The 25,110-nt window shown below is 47.5% G+C and overlaps 1 pseudogene across 1 annotated transcript in view; it reads left to right on the top strand.

The window, feature by feature from the left end:
- Positions 1 to 25,110, top strand: part of LOC145337810 (V-type proton ATPase subunit B-like) — a 77,684-nt pseudogene that overhangs the window by 7,025 nt on the left and 45,549 nt on the right. Inside the window, exons 2-4 of the transcript XR_013885402.1 lie at positions 15,030 to 15,085; positions 22,041 to 22,139; positions 24,132 to 24,225. The product of XR_013885402.1 is annotated as a V-type proton ATPase subunit B-like (transcript). The remainder of the gene's footprint in view (positions 1 to 15,029; positions 15,086 to 22,040; positions 22,140 to 24,131; positions 24,226 to 25,110) is intronic.

Below are 25,110 nucleotides of genomic sequence, written 5' to 3'. Positions count from 1 at the left end.
GGGGCACAGCCTCAAGATAAAGGGGAGGCGGTTTAGAACGGAGTTGAGGAGGAACTTCTTCACTCAAAGGGTGGTGAATCTCTGGAATTCTCTGCCCGTTGAAGTGGTGGAGGCTGCCTCGCTAAATATTTTTAAGAAGCGGGTTGATGGGTTCTTGATAAGAGAGGGGATTAAGGGTTATGGGGAGAGGGCGGGAAAGTGGAACTGAGCCACAACAGATCAGCCATGATCTTATTGAATGGCGGGGCAGGCTCGAAGGGCTAGATGGCCTACTCCTGCTCCTATTTCTTATGTTCTTATGTTCTTATGTTCTTATACAGACAAAGCATACTGTTCATAGAGAACAAAAGGAGAGAGTGCAAAATGCACTGCTACAGTCGTAACTAGGGTGTAGAGAAAGATCAGCTTAATATAAGATAGGTCCATTCAAAAGTCTGACAGCAGCAGGGAAGAAGCTGGTCTTGTGTCGGTTGGTATGTGACCTCAGATTTTTGTATCCTTTTCCTGAAGAAAGGTGGAAGAGAAAATGTCTGGGATGCGTAGCTTACTTAATTATGCTGGCTGCTTTGCTGAGGCAGTGGGAAGTATAGACAGAGTCAATGGATGGGAGGCTGGTTTGAGTGATGGATTGGGATACATTCACGTCCTTTTGTAGTTCCTTGCGGTCTTGGACAGAGCAGGAGCCCATACCAAGCTGTGATACAACCAGAAAGAATGTTTTCTATGGAGCATCTGTAAAAGTTGGTGAGAGGCATTATGGACATGCCAAATTTCCTTACCTTTCTGAGAAAGTAGAGGCGTTGGTGGGGCTTTCTTAACTATAGTGTCAGCATGGGGGGGGACCAGGACAGGTTGATGGTGATCTGGACACCTAAAAATCTGAAACCTTTGACCCTTTCTACTTTGTCCCCATTGATGTAGACAGGGGCATGTTCTCCTTTACACTTCCTAAAGTCGATGACAATCTCCTTTTTGTTGACACTGAGGGAGAGATTATTGTTGCCGCACCAGTTCACCAGATTCTGATCTGTACTGCACTGTGCCTTGTCATTGTTTGAGATTCTCTTTAATACGTATCACAAACAGTACTGTGGCACAAGGAAACAATCCTCCAGTCACAAAAAGACCCAACCACCATAACATTTTGCTTCCTGTTCCTGTGCCTCTATTAAGACTCACAATTGTGCCAATGAATATATCCCCGGAGATTCCATCACAGTAGTTAACACTGCTGCCTCACAGCGCCAAGGACCCAAATTCAATTCCCAGCTTGGGTCAGTCACTGCCTGTGTGGAGTTTGCACATTCTCCCTGTGTCTGCATGGGTTTCCTCCAACTACTCGGTTTTCCTGCTTAGAAAGGTTTCCTGCTTATTCTTCCCGCTTAGAAAGGATAGCAGGACTAGAGGTCACAGCCTCAAGATAAAGGGGGGCAGTTTAGAACGGAGTTGAGGAGGAACTTCTTCACTCAAAGGGTGGTGAATCTCTGGAATTCTCTGCCCGTTGAAGTGGTGGAGGCTGCCTCGCTAAGTATATTTAAGTCACAGGTAGAAAGGTTTTTGATAGACAAGGGAATTAAGGGTTATGGGGAGAAAGCGGGAAAGTGGAACTGATCCACTTCAGATCAGCCATGATCTTATTGAATGGCGGGGCAGGCTCGAAGGGCTAGATGGCCTACTCCTGCTCCTATTTCTTATGTTCATCTGGAAGATGTGCTGGTTAGGTGCACTGGCTGTGCTAAGTTTTCCCTCAGCGTACCTGAACAGGTGCCAGAGTGTGGTGACTAGGCTATTTTCACAGTAGCTTCATTGTTAATGTTAATGAGAACTTGCTTGTGACACTAATAAACAAACTTAAACTTAAATGCTCCCACTATTAGTCAGCTAACACACCTATTCTTGTGACTAAGGCAAAATATTGCAGATGCTGGAATCTGAGTCGAAAACAGAAACTGCTGGAAAATCTCAGCAGGTCTGACAGCATCTGACAAAGGGTCATTGAAACTCGAGACATTGTCTCTATTCTCTCTCCACCGATGCTGTCAGACCTGCTGAGATTTTCCAGCAGTTTTTGTTTTTATTTCATCCTTGTGACTTGCAACTTTCCTACACCAATTAAAAAGCAAAAACACTCATTACCCAATTCAGCGTCAGTGAAACAAGTATTTTACTTTCCCCCCCATTTTCGAAATTTTTATATCTGGTAGAGAGAAGAAAGTTGACCCTCAAACAATCCTTTTTTCATGTCCCGATGACATTTCTTCTCCAGAGTTGGACACAGCAGTGTCTGGAGAATGATATCAATCCCTGGAGGCTCGTCCTGGAGGGTTGGCAACCTTGGAACAGAAACCGCCATTCATTTTGATCATGGCTGATATTGTGTCTGAGGAAGACCTCACCAGACAATTTCCATCCCTTCCACAAGCTGATCATCTGGAGTATGAATTTGGGACCCCTATATTTGCTTATGTTCAGGAGTTCTGATTTCAGCCACCCCTGATTCATTGAGAGGTCCACTCTAACCCTGCCTTCACAGAAGAAACACAAGGTGAAGTACTGTGTGCAGTTTTGGGCGCCGCACCTGTGCAAGGATATTTTGGCCCTGGAGGGAGTGCAGAGGAGGTTTACTAGGCTGATACCGGAGTTGAGGGGGTTGAGCTATGAGGAGAGACTGAATAAACTAGGCTTGTACTCGCTAGAGTTTAGAAGAATGAGGGGAGATCTCATTGAGACGTATAAGATGATGAATGGGATGGATAGGATAGAGGTGGAGAGACTCTTCCCGCTCAGAAAGGACAGTAGGACTAGGGGGCACAGCCTCAAGATAAAGGGGGGGCAGTTTAGAACGGAGTTGAGGAGGAACTTCTTCACTCAAAGGGTGGTGAATCTCTGGAATTCTCTGCCTGTTGAAGTGGTGGAGGCTGCCTCGCTAAATATTTTTAAGACGCGGGTTGATGGGTTTTTGATAAGAGAGGGGATTAAGGGTTATGGGGAGAGGGCGGGAATGTGGAACTGAGCAGCGACAGATCAGCCATAGAACATAGAACATAGAACATAGAACATTACAGCGCAGAACAGGCCCTTCGGCCCACGATGTTGCGCCGACCAGTTACAAAAACAATGACCCACTAGCCTATACCAATCCCTTTTCGTCCATAAACCTATCCAGAGATCTCTTAAACGCCCCCAAACTAGACGCATTTACAACTGCAGCAGGCAGGGCATTCCAATCCCTCACCACCCGCTGGGTAAAGAACCTACCCCTGACATCCGTCCTGTAGCTACCCCCCCTTAATTTAAAGCCATGCCCCCTCGTGCTAGCTTTCTCCATCCGAGGAAAAAGGCTATCACTATCCACCCTATCTAAACCTCTAATCATCTTATATGTTTCAATAAGATCCCCTCTTAGCCGCCTTCTTTCCAACGAAAACAACCCTAGATCCCTCAGTCTCTCCTCATAGGACCTCCCCACCATACCAGGCAACATCCTAGTAAACCTCCTCTGCACCCTCTCCAACGCCTCCACATCCTTCTTGTAATGCGGGGACCAGAACTGCACACAGTACTCCAAGTGCGGCCGCACTAGAGTAGTGTACAGTTGCAACATTACACTGCGACTCCTAAATTCAATCCCCCTACCAATAAACGCCAAGACACCGTACGCCTTCTTGACAACCTTATCTACTTGATTCCCAACTTTCAGGGATCTATGTACACACACACCTAGATCCCTCTGTTCATCCACACTATTCAAAGTCCTCCCGTTAGCCCTATACTCGACACATCTGTTGCTCCTACCAAAGTGAATTACCTCACACTTCTCCGCATTAAATTCCATCCGCCACCTCTCGGCCCAGCTCTGCAACCTATCTAAGTCTCCCTGCAGACTATGACACCCTTCCTCACAATCTACCACACCTCCAACTTTGGTGTCATCAGCAAATTTACTAATCCACCCAACTATACCCTCATCCAGATCATTAATAAAAATTACAAACAACAGTGGCCCCAAAACAGATCCCTGAGGCACACCACTCGTAACTGCACTCCATGATGAATATTTACCATCCACCACCACCCTCTGTCTCCTATCTGATAGCCAATTCCTGATCCAACTTCCTAGATTACCCACAATCCCATACATCTGCATTTTCTGCAGAAGCCTACCATGGTGAACCTTATCGAACGCCTTACTAAAATCCATGTATACCACGTCAACTGCCTTACCCCTATCCACCTCTTTGGTCACCTTCTCAAAAAACTCAATAAGGTTAGTAAGGCACGACCTACCTGCTACAAAACCATGCTGACTATTTCTTAGCCATGATCTTATTGAATGGCGGGGCAGGCTCGAAGGGCTAGATGGCCTACTCCTGCTCCTATTTCTTATGTTCTTATGTTCTTATGTTCTTATGTCATTCAATACCCTGACCCGCCTTCCCCCATATCCCTCGATCCCTTTATCCCCTAGAGCTATATCTAATTTCTTCTTGAAATCAGACAATGTTTTGGCCTCAGTTCTGTGGGAGTGAATTCCTCACGTTCCCCACCCTCTGGGTGAAGAAATTTCTCCCCACCTCAACTCTAAAAGGTTTATCCCTTATCCTCAAACCGTGACCCCCAAGCTCTGGACTCCCCCACCATCAGGAACATTCTTTCAGAATCTACCCTGTCTAAACCCTTTAGAATTTTATAAGTTTCTATGAGATCCCCCTCACTCTTCTAAACTCCAGTGAATATAATCCTAACGGACTTAGTCTGTCCTCCTGTGACAGACCTGCCATCCCAGGAATCAGCCTGGTAAACCCCTGCTGCGCTCCCTCTATAGCTGGGACATCCTTCCTCAGATAGGAAAACCAAAACTTCACACAGTTCAGGCGTGGCCTCACCAATGCCCTATACAATTGCAGCAAAACATCCCTATTCTGATATAAAGTGAAAGCAAATTACTGCGGATGCTGGAATCTGAAACCAGGAGAGAAAATGCTGGAAAATCTCAGCGGGTCTGGCAGCACCTGTGGGGAGAGAGAAGTGCTGATGTTTTGAGCCCAGATGAACCTTTGTCAACGCTTTGATAAAGGGTCACCTGGACTCAAAACTTCAGCTTTTTTCTCTCCTTACAGATGCTGCCAGACCTGCTGAGATTTTCCAGCATTTTCCCTTTGGATCCCCTATTCCTGTCCTCAAATGCTCTCGCTATGAAGGCCAGCAAACCATTTGCCTTCTTTACTGCCTGCTGTGCCTGAGTGCTTCTGGCATACCTAGGGTGGTAAAGCTTAGCTTCCCAGGTAGTTTATTAACCATTTTGTTAATCTGCACTGCCACCTTCAAAGATTTGGACACAAACATCTCCAGGTTTTTCCTGCAGCCTGTTTAATATTGCACCATATAGCTTACATAGATTTCAACAGTGCAGATGAAGGCCAGTCTGCCCATCGAGTATGCACCGACCCTCCAAAAGGACATCCCACTCGACCCTCCCCTTTGCCCATCCTGCACATTTAGCACAGCTAATCCACCTAACCTACACATCTTTGGATGCTAAAGGACAATTTAACATAGCCAATCCACTTAACCTTTGGACTGTGGGAGAACATAAGAACATAAGAAATAGGAGCAGGAGTAGGCCACCTAGCCCTTCGAGCCTGCCCCGCCATTCAATAAGATCATGGCTGATCTGAAGTGGATCAGTTCCACTTTCCCGCTTTCTCCCCATAACCCTTAATCCCCTTGCCTACCAAAAACCTATCTACCCATGACTTAAATATATTTAGCGAAGTAGCCTCTACCACATCAACGGGCAGAGAATTCCAGAGATTCACCACCCCTTGAGTGAAGAAGTTCCTCCTCAACTCTGTAAACAACCAGAGGAGGAAACCGGAGCACCTGGAGGAAACCCATGCAGACACGGGGAGAATGTGCAAACTCCACACAGTCAACCGAGGCTGGAATCGAACCCAGGTCCCTGACGCTGTGAGGCTACAGTGCTAACTGCTGTGCCACCATGCTGCATATTGTTCCCCCTCTCTTTTCAAACCAAAACATGTTGCCTCACAAATTTCCGTATCTGCTCGACAGACTGGAGGGGCTGATTGTGGACAAGTCCCCAGGACCGGATGGAATGCATCCGAGGGTTCTGAAAGAAATGGCGGAGGTTATAGTGGATGCCTTGGTGGTTATTTTCCAGACGTCGCTGGATTCCGGGGAAGTGCCGGAAGATTGGAAAACGGCTAATGTTACGCCGTTGTTTAAGAAGGGTGCCAGGCAAAAGGCGGGGAATTATAGGCCGGTTAGTTTAACGTCTGTGGTAGGTAAAATGTTAGAATCCGTCATTAAGGAGGAAATTGCGAGGCATCTTGAAGGGAATTGCTTGATAGGGCAGACGCAACACGGTTTCATTAAAGGGAAGTCGTGTCTGACAAATTTACTGGAGTTCTATGAGGATGTGTCTAGGGCAGTGGATAGAGGAGAGCCGGTGGATGTGGTCTTTCTGGATTTTCAGAAGGCGTTTGACAAGGTACCTCACAAGAGGTTATTGCAGAAGGTCGAGGGACATGGAGTTGGGGGTAGGGTGTTAGCGTGGATAGAGGATTGGTTGTCAAATAGGAGGCAGAGAGTGGGGGTCAATGGGTGCTATTCGGATTGGCGGTTGGTGACTAGTGGGGTGCCCCAGGGGTCGGTGCTGGGGCCTCAGCTATTTACCATTTATATAGATGATCTGGAGGAGGGAACCGAGTGCAGGGTGTCGAAATTTGCTGATGACACCAAGATTGGTGGAAAGGCAAATTGTGCGGAGGGTGTGGAGAGTCTGCAGAAGGATCTAGATAGGCTGGGCGAATGGGCCAGGAAATGGCAAATGGAATTTAATGTTGGCAAGTGTGAGGTGGTCCACTTTGGTAGGAAGAATGGTAGGAAGGACTATTACTTACGGGGCGAAAAACTGCAGCAGGCGACGGTGCAGAGGGACCTCGGGGTCCTTGTGCATGAGTCGCAAAAACCCAGCTTGCAGGTGCAGCAGGTGGTCAGGAAGGCGAATGGGATGCTGGCCTTCATAGCGAGGGGGATTGAATACAAAAGTAGGGAGGTCTTGCTGCAGCTGTATAGGGCATTGGTGAGGCCGCAGCTGGAGTACTGTGTGCAGTTTTGGGCGCCACACCTGCGCAAGGATATTTTGGCCCTGGAGGGAGTGCAGAGGAGGTTTACTAGGCTGATACAGGAGTTGAGGGGGTTGAGCTATGAGGAGAGGCTGAATAAACTAGGCTTGTACTCGCTAGAGTTTAGAAGAATGAGGGGAGATCTCATTGATACGTATAAGATGATGAATGGGATGGATAGGATAGAGGTGGAGAGACTCTTCCCGCTCAAAAAAGACAGTAGGACTAGGGGGCACAGCCTCAAGATAAAGGGGAGGCGGTTTAGAACGGAGTTGAGGAGGAACTTCTTCACTCAAAGGGTGGTGAATCTCTGGAATTCTCTGCCCGTTGAAGTGGTGGAGGCTGCCTCGCTAAATATTTTTAAGAAGCGGGTTGATGGGTTTTTGATAAGAGAGGGGATTAAGGGTTATGGGGAGAGGGCAGGAAAGTGGAACTGAGCCACGACAGATCAGCCATGATCTTATTGAATGGCGGGGCAGGCTCGAAGGGCTAGATGGCCTACTCCTGCTCCTATTTCTTATGTTCTTATGTTCTTATTACTTTGTGTCTGATGATTTCACCAGTCTGCCTTTATATGCTTACTGGGAGACATGATAGTGAGGGTGCCAGTGGAGAGGGGGCATTTGTAAGGTGTTTTTGTTTATTTATTCATGCGATGTGGGCGTTCTGGCTGGCCAACATTTATTGCCCATCCCTAATTACCCTCGAGAAGGTGGTGGTGAGTTGCCTTCTTGAATCGCTGCAGTCCATGAGATGTAGGTAACCTGCAGTGCTGTTAGGGAGGGAGTTCCTGGAGCGGAGATATATTTCCCAGGCGGGTTGGAGTATGCACTGGAGGGTTAGCGAGAGGGTCACGTCACACTGCACCATGAACTAACCATCCAGCCACCTAAGCTAAACCAATTCCCCCACCAGTGGAAGTAGTGTATTTGGATTTAATAAGGTGCCTCATAAAAGGTTACTGTTCAAGATAAGGACTCTTAATGCTCAGAGTGAGAGATTAGCGCAGATACTAGATGTGCTAAACAGGAACACGCTGCCAGAGGGGGTAGTGGAAGCAGGCACATTAGCAACACTTAAGAAGCATCTGGATGGGTACATGAATAGGGAGGGAATAGAGGGATACGGATGGAGTAAGGGCAGAAGGGTTTTTTTTAGTTTAGGAAGAGCACCATGATTGGTGGGCCGAAGGGTCTGTTCCTGTGCCGTTCTTTGTTCTTGGAGGCAGAATAAATGGATGATTTTCAGGATGGTGAACTGTAACTTGTGGAGTGCCGCACGGTGGCACAATGGTTAGCACTGCTGCCTCACAGCGCTGGGGACTCAGGCTCAATTCCAGCCTTGGGTCACTGTCTGTGTGGAGTTTGCACGCTCTCCCCATGTCTGCGTGGGTTTCCTCCAGGTGTTCCAGTTTCCTCCCACAGTCCAAAGATGTGCAGGTTAGGTGGATTGGCCATGCTGATTTTCCCTTTAGTGCCAGGGGCATTAGCGGGGTATATGCATGGGGTTACAGGAATGGGTGAGACTGCTGTCAGTGCAGGCTCAATGGGCTGAATAGCCTCCTTCTGCACTGTAGGGATTCCGATTTGAATTGATTTGATTTATTATTGTCACATGTATTAACATACAGTGAAAAGTGTTGTTTCTTGCGTGCTATACAGATAAAACATACTGTTCATAGAGAAGGAAGTGAGACAGTGCAGAATGTAGTGTTTCAGTCATAGCTAGGGTGTAGAGAACTTAATGTGAGGTAGGTCCATTCAAAAGTCTGACAGCAGCAGGGAAGAAGCTGTTCTTGAGTTGGTTGGTACGTGACCTCAGGCTTTTGTATCTTTTTCCCGAAGGAAGAAGGTGGAAGAGAGAATGTCCGGGGTGCGTGGGGTCCTTAATTATGCCGGCTGCTTTTCCAAGGCAGCGGGAAGTGTAGACAGAGTGAATGGCTGGGAGGCTGGTTTGTGTGATAAATTGGGTACATTCACGACCTTTTGTAGTTCCTTGCGGTCTTGGGCACAGCAGGAGCCCATACCAAGCTGTGATACAACCAGAAAGAATGCTTTCTATGGGGCATCTGTAAAAGTTGGTGAGAGTCGTAGCTGACATGCCAAATTTCCTTAGTCTTCTGAGAAATATGGGGAGTAATATTGATCGTGGATTCCATTCCATGATCAATGCTGGGACCTCATTTATTTACAATATATGTTAATGAGTTGAAGGAAGAAACGGACTGTATTTTACAGCCAAATTTTGCTGATGATACAAAACTCCGCAGGAAAGCAAGTTGTGAGTAGGATAGAATCTGTAAATGGGCAAAAATATAACAGGTGGAGTATAATGTGGGCAAATGTGAGATTGGCCACTTTGGCAGGAAGAACAGAAGAACAGAATATTATTTAAATGGAGAGAGATTGCAGAACTTTGTGGTACAGAGGGATCTGGGTGTCCTTGTGCATGAATCACAAAAAGTTATCATGCAGGAACTGTAAGTAATCAGGAAGGTAAATATTTTGCTGCATGTGGACGTGGGCTGATTCAGTATCTGAGGAGTTGTGAATGGTGCTGAACACTGTACAGTCATCAGCGAACATTCCTGATTTTGACCTATGGCAGAAGGAAGGTCATTGATGAAGCAGTTGAAGATTGTAGGGTCTACAACACTATCCCTGAGGACCTCCTGCTGTGATGTCCAAGAGATGATTGACCTCCAACCACCACAACCACCTTCCTTTGTGCAACCAGTTGGGACCTTTTCTGCGATTCTCACGATCATACAAATGTTTATGGGAGCTTGCTGTGCACATATTGGCCACCATGTTTCCTACATTATTAGCAGTGACCACACATCAAAAAACAAAGCACTTCACGGAAGTGTGACGTGCTTTGGGATTTCTGGAGAACTAGAAAGGTGCTATCAAAGAACAAAGAACAAAATCAGCCTGGGAAACAGGCCCTTTGGCCCAACGAGCCCACGCTGTCATCTCAACACCACCTCTCTACCCGTGACCCCTATCTAATGTTTTATGGCCATCCAGATTGAGGGAATCTGATTTAGGGACAATTTATTCCTGCCAATCAGCCTAACAGCACATCTTTGGGGTGTGGGAGGAAACCGGAGCACCCGGAGAAAACCCACGCAAGCACGGGGAGAATGCGCAAACTCCCACAGACACCGGCCCAAATCCATGTGTCTGCACAGCAATCAGTGATAGTCACTGAGCTGTCGTCTTGCCCAGTATCTGGTCCAGTTTAAGCACACACTAACGATATGAAGCACTAGGCCAATCTCGAACAACCAAGAGCAGCCCCAGTACGACCCATCGCGTGTATGCCCCTCGTTGGACACGAGGTGGACCGACTTAGAACCTGTGAATGAAAAGAGAAAAGCATTATTATCATACTACACCCATTTACATTTCTAGGGACGCCCCAATGCTAATGACCCTTAATTAAAGGTTCTCCTATATCCACCCATCTCCAACCCAGTCATGTGCCTCCTACCTATCGCTGGGTGGCATAATAGCACAGTGGGTTAGCACTGCTGCTTCACAGCTCCAGGGGCCTGGGTTCGATTCCTGGCCCGGGTCACTCCCACAGTCCAAAGATGTGCGGGCTATGCTGATTGGCTGTGCTAAAATTGCCCCTTAGTGTCCTGAGATGCTGAGGTTAGAGGGATTAGTGGGTAAAATATAGGGATATGGGGGGTAGGGCCTGGGTGGGATTGTGTTCGGTGCAGACTCGATGGGCCGAAGGGCCTCTTTCTGCACTGTAGGGTTCTAGGATTCTCGGAGAAGAGAGGAGAGAGCGATTAGTGAAGGTGTTAGAGTGGATTGAATCGCTGCTCGGTGAAGGAATCACTGTCTGAAGGTCTTTTTAATATAAAAAGGACCATCTTACCAGAGGTTTGCCAGGTGGGTGGCCTTGATAACCTCAGCCCCACTGTGGGCCAATCAAACTGCCTAACTCACTGCCCCAAACTCACAGCTCCTGTCATAGGCAATGACGGGCAGGGTTTGACAGGCCTGTGTTATTAACTAGCTCTAGAACAATGGTCTAAGAACTCACTGACCGTGCTGGCTCTGAGCATGTAGCCTCATTGTTACTGACCTAGCCTTGCCTTCTCACATCTATTGGGGGGGGGGCGGGGGTAGGTGTTGACGGGGGTTAGAGGGTAGGTCCAGGCCACATAGCGTTGCATTGTCTTTTACAGCAGCTGCCCCCAAACCCACTTCACTGCTTCATCCCCTCTCCCCACACTGCAGCACACCTCCCCCACACCCACACCACCCCCCCCCACCCTCGCTACACCCCCACCGAAACACAGCCACTGTCTGACGTCTCAATAGCCCAATGACATCAAGTGTTGGAGCTCAATGTGAGGTGACCGATTGGGCTGAATGCCCTGGCGGGGGAGGGTGGGGTAGTGGAGGAGGAGGAGTTCACACAATGCTACTAATTAGGAGGTGGCTCACTGGGGTTCCCACACACACACACACACACCTGCACCGTCACGTGAGCCATGGGTCGCCGAACCGTGAACCAAACGCACCGAGACGACAAGAGAAAGGGAAAGCTGTAAATGTGATCAGAGGCAGGCAATAGCAGCCACTTCCACTTAACCCTTTCCTGGAAGGTGAGCGCGCAGTATGTCCGCACCTTCCTGAGCTCCACCAATGAATCATGTCATTCAACTCGGAGAATGCCCATCAACCCCTTCCTACAGTCCACCTGTCCTCAAACAATAAACATCAGCTGAGACAGAGGAGTTTATGGGTTGGAATAATTAAACAGGGGTTGTAAAAAAAACACCAAACCGTTGCTGCAATTGGCCAAATTATCTGTTGCAATTCTGTGTTACATCTGTTAGCGTAGCATGTATTTATAATATAAACAGTGCGAGACCCAGTTGGGTCTGTCTTTACACAGTGCTATACCCCATAACACAGGGTATGTTATACAATATATATAGTGTTATATCCAGTAACACAGGTATGTTATTATATGATATATACAATGCTATACCCAGTAACACAGGGTATGTTATTATATAATATATACAGTGCTGTACCCAGTAACACAAGGTCTGTTATTATATAATATATACAGTGCTTTACCCAGTAACACATCTGTATTACTGGATATAACACTGTAGATACCCTATGTTACTAGGTATAATACTGTATATATTATATATAACGTACCCTGTGTTACTGGGTATAACACTGTATTAATTATATAATAATATACCCTGTGTTACTGGGTATAACATTGTATATATTATACAATAACACTCAACACTATATATTACATAATAAAATATCTTGTGTTACTGGGTATAGCACTGTATATATTATATGTAAAGTACCCTGTGTTACTGGGTATAACACTGTATATATTATATCATAAAATATCCTGTGTTACTGGGTAAAGCACTGTATATATTATATATAATGTACCCTGTGTTACTGGGTATAACACTGTATTTATTATTAATAATATATCCTGTGTTAATGGGTATAGCGCTGTATATATTATATAACAACACACTCACTGTTACTGGGTATAACACTGTATATATTTTATAATAACACACTCTGTGTTACTGGGTATAACACTATATTATGTATAATAATGTTCCCTGTGTTACTGGGTACAACACTGTACATATTATATAATAACACACTCAGTGTTACTGGGTATAACACTGTATATATTTTATAATAACACACTCAGTGTTACTGGGTATAACACTGCATATATTATATAATAACACACTCACTGTTACTGGGTATAACACTGTATATATTTTATAATAACACACTCAGTGTTACTGGGTATAACACTGCATATATTATATAATAACACACTCACTGTTACTGGGTACAACACTGTACATATTATATAATAACACACTCAGTGTTACTGGGTATAACACTGTATACATTTTATAATAACACACTCTGTGTTACTGGGTATAACACTATATTATATATAATAATGTTCCCTGTGTTACTGGGTACAACACTGTATATATTATATAATAACACACTCTGTGTTACTGGGTATAACACTGTATATACTTTATAATAACACACTCACTGTTACTGGGTACAACACTGTACATATTATATAATAACACACTCAGTGTTACTGGGTATAACACTGTATACATTTTATAATAACACACTCTGTGTTACTGGGTATAACACTATATTATATATAATAATGTTCCCTGTGTTACTGGGTACAACACTGTATATATTATATAATAACACACTCAGTGTTACTGGGTATAACACTGTATATACTTTATAATAACACTCAGTGTTACTGGGTATAACACTATATATTATATAATAACACACTCAGTGTTACTGGGTATAACACTGTATATATTATACAATAACACACTCACTGTTACTGGGTATAACACTGTATATATTATATAATAACACACTCTGTGTTACTGGGTATAACACTATATTTATTATATAATGATATTTTAAGTCTGATTTCACTGTCAGAGAGAATAGTGATGTGAAATTGTAAATGCAGTTGTAAATGCGCCTAGTTTGGGGGCGTTTGAGAGATCCGTGGATAGGTTTATGGACGAAAAGGGATTGGTTTAGGTTAGTGGGTCATTGTTTTGTAACTGGTCGGCGCAACATCGTGGGCCGAAGGGCCTGTTCTGCGCTGTAATGTTCTATGTTCTATGAAATATCTGAGTGACACAGTGTAAAATCCGGAGAGATTCCGGAAATGCGCGTTTCCATGTTTACTGTGCATGTTTTGGAGGCCAATAATCTGGTTTCCACCATAGGAATGCTGAGTACTGAAAGAGCCGGATAATTCTGGCCTGTGGTTAATGGGCCTTTGCGCAGTCTGTCCTGCCCCGCCCACTGTGATTCCCATAAGGGGGCAGGAGTGGAAAACTTCACCCACGGTTTCAATTCCAGATATCACAAAACCCGGGCTGTTGACTGGAATAAATGTAAAGAATACAATATAAATGTTAACTGTATAACATTGAATTTATTAAAAACACAGTTCACAAATAACTCATCCGCTTCCTATAAGAGTGAAAAGCTCATCCACAGGAATGTTGTCTGTTCCCCTCTGCAGATTCTCCGAGATTTTCCAGCAGTTTCTCCTGTTCTGCCAGATTTCCAGCGTCCGTAGCATTTTTAATTTGTATTCCTGACTTGGAAATGTTCCTTCGCAGTCGTCGCTGGGTCTAAATCCTGGCATTCCCTCCCCAGCAGCAAATGTGGGTCAACCCACAGGACACAGACTGCAACGATTCAAGAAGGCACCACCTCCTCAAGGGGCAACTAGGGATGGGCAGTAAATGTAGGCCAGCCAGTGATGCGTGTGTCCCAGGAATTAATAAAAAAAAGATTAACGTGGCGTTAACGCAGGTAGGAAAATGATGAGGGAAAAAATGTGCTCAGCTGGTTGAAAAGAAGAGAGAGGAGAAAGCTGACACGCAGGGCAGAAGTCTCAGTGTAATGTTAACCCCACATCTCGGCATCAGCTAAACGTCAGTACTGATACGGGCTCTTGGCACGGTTTCAGGCACCAGTTGGCCAACTCCGTGCCGGTCCCGTCTCTCAGCGGTGTCGGCAGGTCTTTGGGAATTTCTTTCTGGGGAAAAGATCGGAATCGTTAGTGAGGCTGGGCAGCGACGGGGGCGCCGCACAGATGTGTGTGTACAAGAGGCCCTGTGCTGAGGGGTCCAGCTGGGCAGGCCGTGACCTTTACAGATATGGTGGCTGTGCATGTCACTTTGAGTGGATGTTAAACTGGCCGCGTGACGGCGTGCGGAACCTTCCTCTGCTGCTCCTTCTCACCCGCTGAAGTATTTCGACTCTTTTCTTTCTGCAGCGTACAGGACCATCTCAGCAGTGAATGGACCATTGGTGGTGCTGGATAATGTTAAGGTAAATGACCGGCCCCTGTTGTAACACCTATTCAGTACCCGGTTGGCGGAGCAGTGTTGGGGAGAGGGGTGGGTAGGGTTTGGAGAGGGGCGGGGGGGGGGAGCGAGTGGTGCTACTAGACAAACATTGATGCTTCTCCCTGTGATTCTTCGAGCCCAGAGCTTCAACAAGTTAGTTGGGGCTGTGGTTCCATTGTTCCTTTTTACTGTGCAGCTCATTCATTAGGGGGCCGTCAGCGAGCTCACTTCCTGGCTGAGAGGCGTCTGGGGTAATGATGCGTGAGGCAGAGGCAGTGAGGAGATTACCGGGCCAGTGTGAGAGATGTCACTCTTACTTAATCAGCGCCGCCAACTGTTGATCGCCAAAGTGTAAAACTCCAGCGGGGCCCTCCAGTCCCGAGGGGTCCAGAGGCTGACAGCTGGCTGCTGCCAGAAACAACTCAACTTTCTCATTCCTTCTCAGCGATAGTCTAAGGAGAAGGTACCTGGAGCGGGCGGGTAGAACATAGAACATAGAACATTACAGCGCGGAACAGGCCCTTCGGCCCACAATGTTGCGCCGACCAGTCTTATTTTTAAAAAAAAAACATTGACCCACTAATCTAAACCAATCCCTTTTCGTCCATAAACCTATCCACCAATATCTTAAACGCCCCCAAACTAGGCGCATTTACAACTGCAGCAGGCAGGGCATTCCAGTCCCTCACCACCCTCTGGGTAAAGAACCTGCCCCTGACATCTGTCCTATAACTACCCCCCCTTAATTTAAAGCCATGCCCCCTCGTGCTAGATTTCTCCATCTGAGGAAACAGGCTATCACCATCCACCCTATCTAAACCTCTAATCATCTTATATGTTTCTATAAGATCCCCTCTTAGCCGCCTTCTTTCCAGTGAAAACAACCCCAAATCCCTCAGTCTCTCCTCATAGGACCTCCCCTGCATACCAGGCAACATCCTGGTAAACCTCCTCTGCACCCTCTCCAAAGCCTCCACATCCTTCCTGTAATGTGGGGACCAGAACTGCACACAGTACTCCAAGTGCGGCCGCACCAGAGTTGTGTACAGTTGCAACATGACGCTGCGGCTCCTAAATTCAATCCCCCTACCAATAAACACCAAGACACCGTACGCCTGATGAGGGAAGGTTAGACAAGACTGGGCTTGTTTCCACTGGGGTTTAGAAGCGTGGGCGAGCCCAGGACGAGGAAACACTGTTTTAAAATTAGCCATCACCCTTCTTAGGACAGAGAATTTTTTCTCTGAGAAGGTTATTCCACTTTGGACCTCTCTGCCTCAGAAGGTGGTGGAGGCGACACTATTGAATATTTTTAAGATGAGGGTAGACAGATTCTTGTTAGGCGAGGGAGGTAGGAATGTAGAACGGTAGGGTAACGTGGTGGCGCAGTGGTTAGCGCTGATGCCTCACAGCGCCAGGGACCCGGGTTCGATTCCTGGCTCGGGTCACTGTCTGTGTCGAGTTTGCACATTTACATAGAACATTACAGCGCAGAACAGGCCCTTCGGCCCACGATGTTGCGCCGACCAGTTACAAAACAATGACCCACTAACCTAAACCAATCCCTTTTCGTCCATAAACCTATCCACGGATCTCTTAAACGCCCCCAAACTAGGCGCATTTACAACTGCAGCAGGCAGGGCATTCCAATCCCTCACCACCCTCTGGGTAAAGAACCTACCCCTGACATCTGTCCAATAACTACCACCCCTTAATTTAAAGCCATGCCCCCTCGTGCTAGCTTTCTCCATCCGAGGAAAAAGGCTATTACTATCCACCCTATCTAAACCTCTAATCATCTTACATGTTTCAATAAGATCCCCTCTTAGCCGCCTTCTTTCCAGCGAAAACAACCCCAAATCCCTCAGCCTCTCCTCATAGGACCTCCCCTCCATACCAGGCAACATCCTGGTAAACCTCCTCTGCACCGTCTCCAAAGCCTCCACATCCTTCCTGTAATGTGGGGACCAGAACTGCACACAATACTCCAAGTGCGGCCGCACCAGAGTTGTGTACAGTTGCAACATGACGCTGCGACTCCTAAATTCAATCCCCCTGCCAATAAACGCCAAGACACCGTATGCCTTCTTAATAACCTTATCTACTTGACTCCCAACTTTCAGGGATCTATGTACACATACACCTAGATCCCTCTGCTCATCCACACTATTCAAAGTGCTCCTGTTAGCCCTATACTCGACACATCTGTTATTCCTACCAAAGTGAATTACCTCACACTTCTCCGCATTAAACTCCATCCGCCACCTCTCGGCCCAGCTCTGCAACCTGTCTAAGTCTTCCTGCAAACTATGACACCCTTCATCACTATCTACCACTCCTCCGACTTTGGTGTCATCAGCAAATTTACTAATCCACCCAACTATACCCTCATCCAGATCATTAATAAAAATTACAAACAGCAGTGGCCCCAAAACAGATCCCTGAGGCACACCACTCGTAACTGAACTCCATGATGAATATTTACCATCAACCACCACCCTCTGTCTCCTATCTGCTAGCCAATTCCTGATCCAATTCCCTAGATCACCCCCAATCCCATACATCTGCATTTTCTGCAGAAGCCTACCATGGTGAACCTTATCAAACGCCTTACTAAAATCCATATACACCGCATCCACTGCCTTACCCCCATCCACCTCTTTGGTCACTTTCTCAAAAAACTCAATAAGGTTAGTAAGGCACGACCTACCTGCCAGAAAACCATGCTGACTATCTCCAATCAATTCTTTACTCTCCAAATAACTATAAATCCTATCCCGAATAATTTTTTCTAAAACCTTGCCCACAACAGAAGTGAGACTCACCGGTCTATAATTCCCGGGGAAGTCTCTGTTTCCCTTCTTAAACAATGGGACAACATTCGTTAACCTCCAATCTTCCGGTACTATACCAGAGGCCAACGACGACCTGAAGATCAGAGCCAGAGGCTCAGCAATCACTTCTCTTGCCTCCCAGAGAATCCTGGGGTAAATCCCATCCGGACCAGGGGACTTATCTACTTTCAGACCCTCCAGAATATCTAGCACATCCTCCTTATCAACTGCAACACTGTCAATTCTACTCCCCTGCAACCCAGTGTCCTCCTCAGCTATATCCATGTCCCCCTGCGTGAACACCGAAGAGAAATATTGGTTCAATGCCTCTCCAATCTCCTCCGGTTCCACACATACCTTCCCTCTGCTGTCTATAACTGGCCCTAATTTTGCCCTAACCAACCTTCTGTTCTTGACATACCTATAGAACGCCTTAGGATTCTCCTTAACCCTATCAGCCAAAGTCTTCTCATGTCCTCTTTTAGCCCTTCTTAGCTCACTCTTCAACTCCCTCCTAGCCAATCTAAAGTTTTCTAGTGCACTACCCGAGCCCTCACGTCTCATCCGAACATAAGCCTCCTTTTTCCTCTTAACCAACGAAAAAACTTTTTTGGTGCACCACGGTTCCCTAGCCCTACCAATTCCTCCTTACCTGACAGGGACATACCTATCACGGACTCGCAGTAGCTGCTCCTTGAAAAAACTCCACATTTCAGACGTTCCCAGTCCCTGTAATCTCCTAGTCCAACCTATGCTTCCTAATTCTCTCCTAATAGCCTCATAATTACCCTTCCCCCAGCTAAAACCACTAGCCCGAGGTTCATGCCTATCCCTTTCCATCACTAAGGTGAACGTAACCGAATTGTGGTCACTATCACCAAAATGCACACCAACTTCCAAGTCTAGCACCTGGTCTGGCTCATTTCCCAGCACCAAATCCAATATAGCCTCACCTCTAGTCGGCCTATCTACATACTGAGTCAAAAAACCTTCCTGCATGCTTTGTACAAAAACTGACCCCTCTAACGAGCTAGAGCTATAACAATTCCAATCTATATTAGTAAAGTTAAAATCCCCCATAACAATTACCCTATTACTATCACTCCTAACCAGGATCGTCTCCGCAATCCTTTCCTCAACCTCTCTAGAACTTTTAGGAGGTCTATAAAAGACTCCCAACAGGGTGACCTCTCCTCTCCTATTTCTAATCTCCGCCCATACTACCTCAACAGACAAGTCCGCATCAAACTTCCTCTCTGACACTGTGATACAATCCCTGACCAATAATGCTACCCCTCCCCCCCTCCTACCTCCTTCTCTACTCCGACTAAAGCATTTGAACCCCGGGACCTGCAACAACCATTCCTGACCCTGCTCTATCCATGTCTCTGAAATGGCCACAACATCGAAGTCCCAGGTACTGGTCCACGCTGCAAGTTCATCCACTTTATTGCGAATACTCCTCGCATTAAAGTATACGCATTTCAAACCCTGCTCCACCCCACCCCTGCGATGCTGTGCATTGCAGTCCCCATCTATGCCCCCCTCACTTTCAACCCCTCTACTCAGGATCCCACCCCCCCCTCTGAATCAGTTTAAACCTCCCTGCATAGCCTGAGCAAATTTTCCCCCCAGGATATTGGTCCCCCTCTGGTTCAGGTGTAGACCATCACTCTTATAGAGGTCCCACCTTCCCCAGAATGAGCCCCAATTGCTCAAGAACCTGAACCCCTCCCTCCTGCACCAACCCCTCAGCCACGAGTTCAAACTTTCCCTCTCTCTATTCCTCTCTAAACTATCCCGTGGCACAGGCAAGAGTCCGGAGATAACCACTCTATCAGACTTGGCCCGTGTCTGTGCGGGTTTCCCCGTGTCTGTGCGGGTTTCCTCTGGCTGCCCATTGAAGTGGTGAAGGCGACCTCGTTGAATATATTTAAGTCACGGGTAGATAGATTTCTGATCGATAAGGGGATTAAGGGTTATGGGGAGCAGGCGGGTGAGTGGAACTGATCCACTTCAGATCAGCCATGATCTTATTGAATGGCGGGGCAGGCTCGAAGGGCTGGATGGCCTACTCCTGCTCCTATTTCTTATGTTCTTACGCTCCGATTTCCTCCCACAATCTAAAAGATGTGCAGGTTGGGCACGTTGGCCATGCTAAATTCTCCCTCAGTGTACCCAAACAGTGTGGTGACTGGGGGATTTTCTCAGTAATTTCATTGCCGTGTTAACGCAAGCCTACTTGTGACACTAATAAATAAACTTCAACTCAAACAAATCAGCCATGATCTTATTGAATGATTCAGCAGGATTGTGGGGCCGAATGGCCTACTCCTGCTCCTATATGGTATGTTTGTGCGCTCATACAGTGCAGCATCTAACTATAGCAACTGGAAAAAAAACAGTTTTATTTTTGTGTTTCCAATCCTGTTAATGAAAGGATTCCAGGACTAAATAAGACTCAGATCATTCAAATCACAGAGGGTTTGCCAAGTAGTGTGGGAGTTGGGGTGGGATACCTACATGCTTATCCCACTCCGGTGATAATTCACAGAAATGGGAACAGCAGCAAAAGTCCCAGAACTGGCTATAAATTTAAATTACAGCCCCCATCAAACACTCCTGTCGGACACCATTCAGTGGATCTTAATGAAGTCTTCTAGTCTTAATGGTTAACTTACTTAACTACAAGAACTATGTACATCTGTACTGTAATGGGTTTGAGATTGGAGTTGTCTCCATGCTTGCTTGCTCACGCTGCTCAGGTCAGTATTGTGGTCAGCACTGTTGCCTCACAGCAACAGGGACTTGGGTTCGATTCCTGGCTCGGGTCACAGTCTGTGTGGAGTTTGTACATTCTCCCCGTGTCTGCGTGGGTTTCCTCCGGGTGCTCCGGTTTCCTCCCACAGCCTGAAAGACATATTGGCCGTGCTAAATTCTCCCTCGGTGTACCCAGACAGGCACCAGCGTGTGGCGACCGGGGGCATTTTCACAGTGGCTTCACGTAAGCCGGCTTGGGACAATAATAAATAGATTTAAACTTCCTGAAATTTTGCTTCAAATTTTTCTCAGATCCTGCGGGATTTTAGTTTTTTTGGTGCATCCTCCAGTGAAATGGATAAGTTTTCTCACCAGATCTTCTGACACTTGGTCACAAAAAAAGCGGCGGGGGGGTGGGGGTGTGTTTCAGGCTGTCATTTTGAGGGGAGGGGTCTAAACACACCAATAAAGGTCTCAATCAGACCAAGGAGTAACCCCCCCCCACCCTCATCAGCCCACCATGGGGGTCTCGGACATGTTGGTGAGGTTTGGAAATACGGTGAGGGGGGATTATGTGGTGGGGCTGGTTAATTATATTCGAATCAGCTTCACCCGATTGCCAGGTTTTAATGGATATTGAGATCCCTGCTGTTTGGAGATAGAGCTGGCTGGAGATCACACCCACTGTGTCTATTTGGTCGCCACACTACCAGAAGGATGTGGAGGCTTTGGAGAGGGTACAGAAAAGATTTACCAGGATGTTATCTGGTTTGGAGGGCGTTGGCCATGAGGAGAGGTTGGGGAAACTTGGTTTGTTCTCACTGGAGCAACAGAGGTTGAGGGGAGACCTGATAGAAGATTATGAGGGGCACGGACAGAGTGGATAGTCAGAAGCTTTTTCCCAGGGTGGAAGAGTCAGTTACTCGGGGGGCACAGGTTTAAGGTGCGAGGGGCAAGGTTTAAAGGAGATGTACGAGGCAGGTTTTTTTACACAGAGGGTGGTGGGTGTCTGGGACTCGCTGCTGGGGGAGGTAGTGGAAGCAGATACAGTAGTGAGTTTTAAGGGCCGACTTGACAAGTACATGAATAGGATGGGAATAGAGGGATAGGGTCCCCGGGAGGGGAGGGGGTTTTATTCAGTCGAGCAGCATGGTTGGTGCAGGCTTGGAGGGCCGAAGGGCCTGTTCCTGTGCTGGAATTTTCTTTGTTCTTTATTATTTGGACAGCAGCTTAAATCTATCCACCTCCCACTGCCCAGTTTTGATTTTGGAAGTAAATAAGCAATGTTGTTTTCCACGTCCATCTCGTGTCATTTACATCTCTTTACCTGCTCCTTCCTTACAGTTCCCCAAGTACGCGGAGATTGTGAACTTCACTCTTCCTGATCGGAGTCAGCGCAGTGGCCAGGTGCTGGAAGTGGCCGGATCCAAGGCTGTTGTCCAGGTAACGCAACCATAGACAATACTGGCCTTCACTGCCCAGCATGGGATCCTCACACAGTCCCCATCGGATCCTCACACAGTCCCCACTGGATCCTCACACAGTCCCCACTGGATCCTCACACAGTCCCCACTGGATCCTCACACAGTCCCCACTGGATCCTCACACAGTCCCCACTGGGTCCTCACACAGTCCCCACTGGATCCTCACACAGTCCCCACTGGATCCTCACACAGTCCCCACTGGATCCTCACACAGTCCCCACTGGATCCTCACACAGTCCCCACTGGATTCTCACACAGTCCCCACTGGATCCTCACACAGTCCCCACTGGATCCTCACACAGTCCCCACTGGATCCTCACACAGTCCCCATCGGATCCTCACACAGTCCCCACTGGATCCTCACACAGTCCCCACTGGATCCTCACACAGTCCCCACTGGATCCTCACACAGTCCCCACTGGATCCTCACACAGTCCCCACTGGATCCTCACACAGTCCCCACTGGATTCTCACACAGTCCCCACTGGATCCTCACACAGTCCCCACTGGATCCTCACACAGTCCCCATCGGATCCTCACACAGTCCCCACTGGATCCTCACACAGTCCCCACTGGATCCTCACACAGTCCCCACTGGATCCTCACACAGTCCCCACTGGATTCTCACACAGTCCCCACTGGATCCTCACACAGTCCCCACTGGATCCTCACACAGTCCCCACTGGATCCTCACACAGTCCCCACTGGATTCTCACACAGTCCCCACTGGATCCTCACACAGTCCCCACTGGATCCTCACACAGTCCCCACTGGATTCTCACACAGTCCCCACTGGATCCTCACACAGTCCCCACTGGATCCTCACACAGTCCCCACTGCCCACTGATAGCCAAGACCACCTCAGAGGATACGTAACCAGCCAATGCGAGATTCTAACTAATGCTGACTAACTTTAACAGCACATTGCAGAGGCTGTACTGAACCAAACTGTCTACAAACTTGATGATTTGAGAGGCTGGAAGACTAGGACTTTTTTCTCTGGACTGTAGAAGGCTGAGGGGTGATCTTATAGAGGTCTGTAAAATAATGATGGGCACAGGTCAGCTAGATAGTCAATATCTTTTCCCAAAGGTAGGGGAGTCTAAAACTAGTGGGCATGGGTTTAGGGTGAGAGGGGGGAGATACAGAAGTGACCAGAGGGACAATTTTTTCACAGAAAGGGTGGTGAGTGTCTGGAACAAGCTGCCAGAGGCAGTAGTAGAGGCGGGTACAATGTTGTCTTTTAAAAAGCGTTTAGACAGTTACATGGGTACGATGGGTATAGAGGGATAAGGGTCAAATGTGAGCGATTGGGACTAGCTGAGTGGCATGGACAAGTTGGGCTGAAGGGTCTGTTTCCGTGCTGTAAACATCTATGACTCTGTGACTCTAACTCCATTTCCTCGTAGACCTCACCGACCCTCGAGTTTCCCCATTACCAAGCCACCTCCAGCCCAGTGACATTATCCACCTCCTGCCTCGCTTTAGTTCAGCTCCTGCTCAAACCCACATTGCGGCATTGGTTAGCTCACAGACTAGATTCCAACATGCTCCCGGCTGGAGCCCCATCTTCTCCCAAACTCCAGTTCATCCGTCACCCCTCCTCCTCACCCCTCCTCCTCACCCCTCCTCCTCACCCCTCCTCCTCACCCCTCCTCCTCACCCCTCCTCCTCAGCCCCCAACTCACCCCTCACCCCCCTGCCCGTCCATCACCCTCCACTCACCCTCACCCCCTGCTCATCCATCACCCCCTCCTCACCCCCCGCTCACCCGTCACCGGCTGTTTGATGTTGGCCGAGGAATGTCTCGGGGTTTAATCTTCTCTGAGACGCGTCTCGATGTTTGCACTGATCTGATTGCTCCTTGAACTGATTTTGCCAATCCACCCCCCCCCCCCCGCCCCCGATGACTCCAGGATTATGTTGATGATTTATTTTTGTTTTTTTGCAGGTGTTTGAAGGAACGTCTGGCATTGATGCCAGGCTGACAGCCTGTGAGTTCACTGGCGACATCCTACGGGCACCAGTTTCAGAGGACATGCTGGGTGAGCGACCCTTCAACATGGGGGCAAAGAGAAACGGAGAAACCCACTGAGGAACGGATCCTCGGGGAAGTTTAAACCCTCCGCTGGGATTCCTGCCCACATTCACTGATAGGGGACAAGAGCCTGGGTAGCTAGAAGCTGCACTCCTGCCCTTGCCAGCCTGGCTATCTGCCCACCCACCTTTGTTGCCGTCTCCATCGTGCCCCAGAACCCCCAGAACGAACAGTTGACGGGTCTGCCAGTTCTGCCACTTTCCCAACACAAGCTTCCGGCCTCCACAACTAAAACCCGACCCCTGTATCCAGGAATATTCCAATCCTATCCAACCTTTTCCAATATTCCCACATGGTGGGATCTTGCTAAGCTTCTTCACCATATCCTGCGCAGTAATATACCTGACTGTGCAGCTCCATTTTGTCTGATTCCACCTGATATCTCTTTACTTCTCACTCTGGTGCTATCCATCCTTTTCAATTCTTTATTCTCCATTCTTAATCTTCCGAATCACAGAATACAACAGTGCCAGAGAGGCCCTTCGGCCCATCGAGTCTGCACCAACGTATGAAAGGCCCTGACCTAATCCCCACTTGCCAGCACGTGGCCCATGGCCCTGAATGTTCTGATGTACCAAGTGCTCATCCAGGTGGTTTTTAAAGGATGTGAGGCATCCCACCTCCACCAGCCTCCCGGGCAACGCGTTCCAGACCCTCACCACCCTCTGGATAAAAAACTTTTTCCTTAAATCTCCCCTAAACCTCCCACCCCTCACTTTTAGCTTGTGTCCTCTCGTAGCTGACCCTTAGAAACATAGGCGATAGGAGCTGGAGGAGGCCATTTGGCCCATCAAGCCTGTTCCACCATTCATCATCATCATGGCTGATCATC

This window comes from Carcharhinus amblyrhynchos, unplaced genomic scaffold (genome assembly GCF_965287045.1).
Source record: "Carcharhinus amblyrhynchos unplaced genomic scaffold, sCarAmb.v2.hapA scaffold_77, whole genome shotgun sequence".
Taxonomy (NCBI): Eukaryota; Metazoa; Chordata; class Chondrichthyes; order Carcharhiniformes; family Carcharhinidae; genus Carcharhinus; species Carcharhinus amblyrhynchos.
Note: the sequence above shows the minus strand (reverse complement) of the source record. Positions and strands in the feature narration are given on the sequence as shown.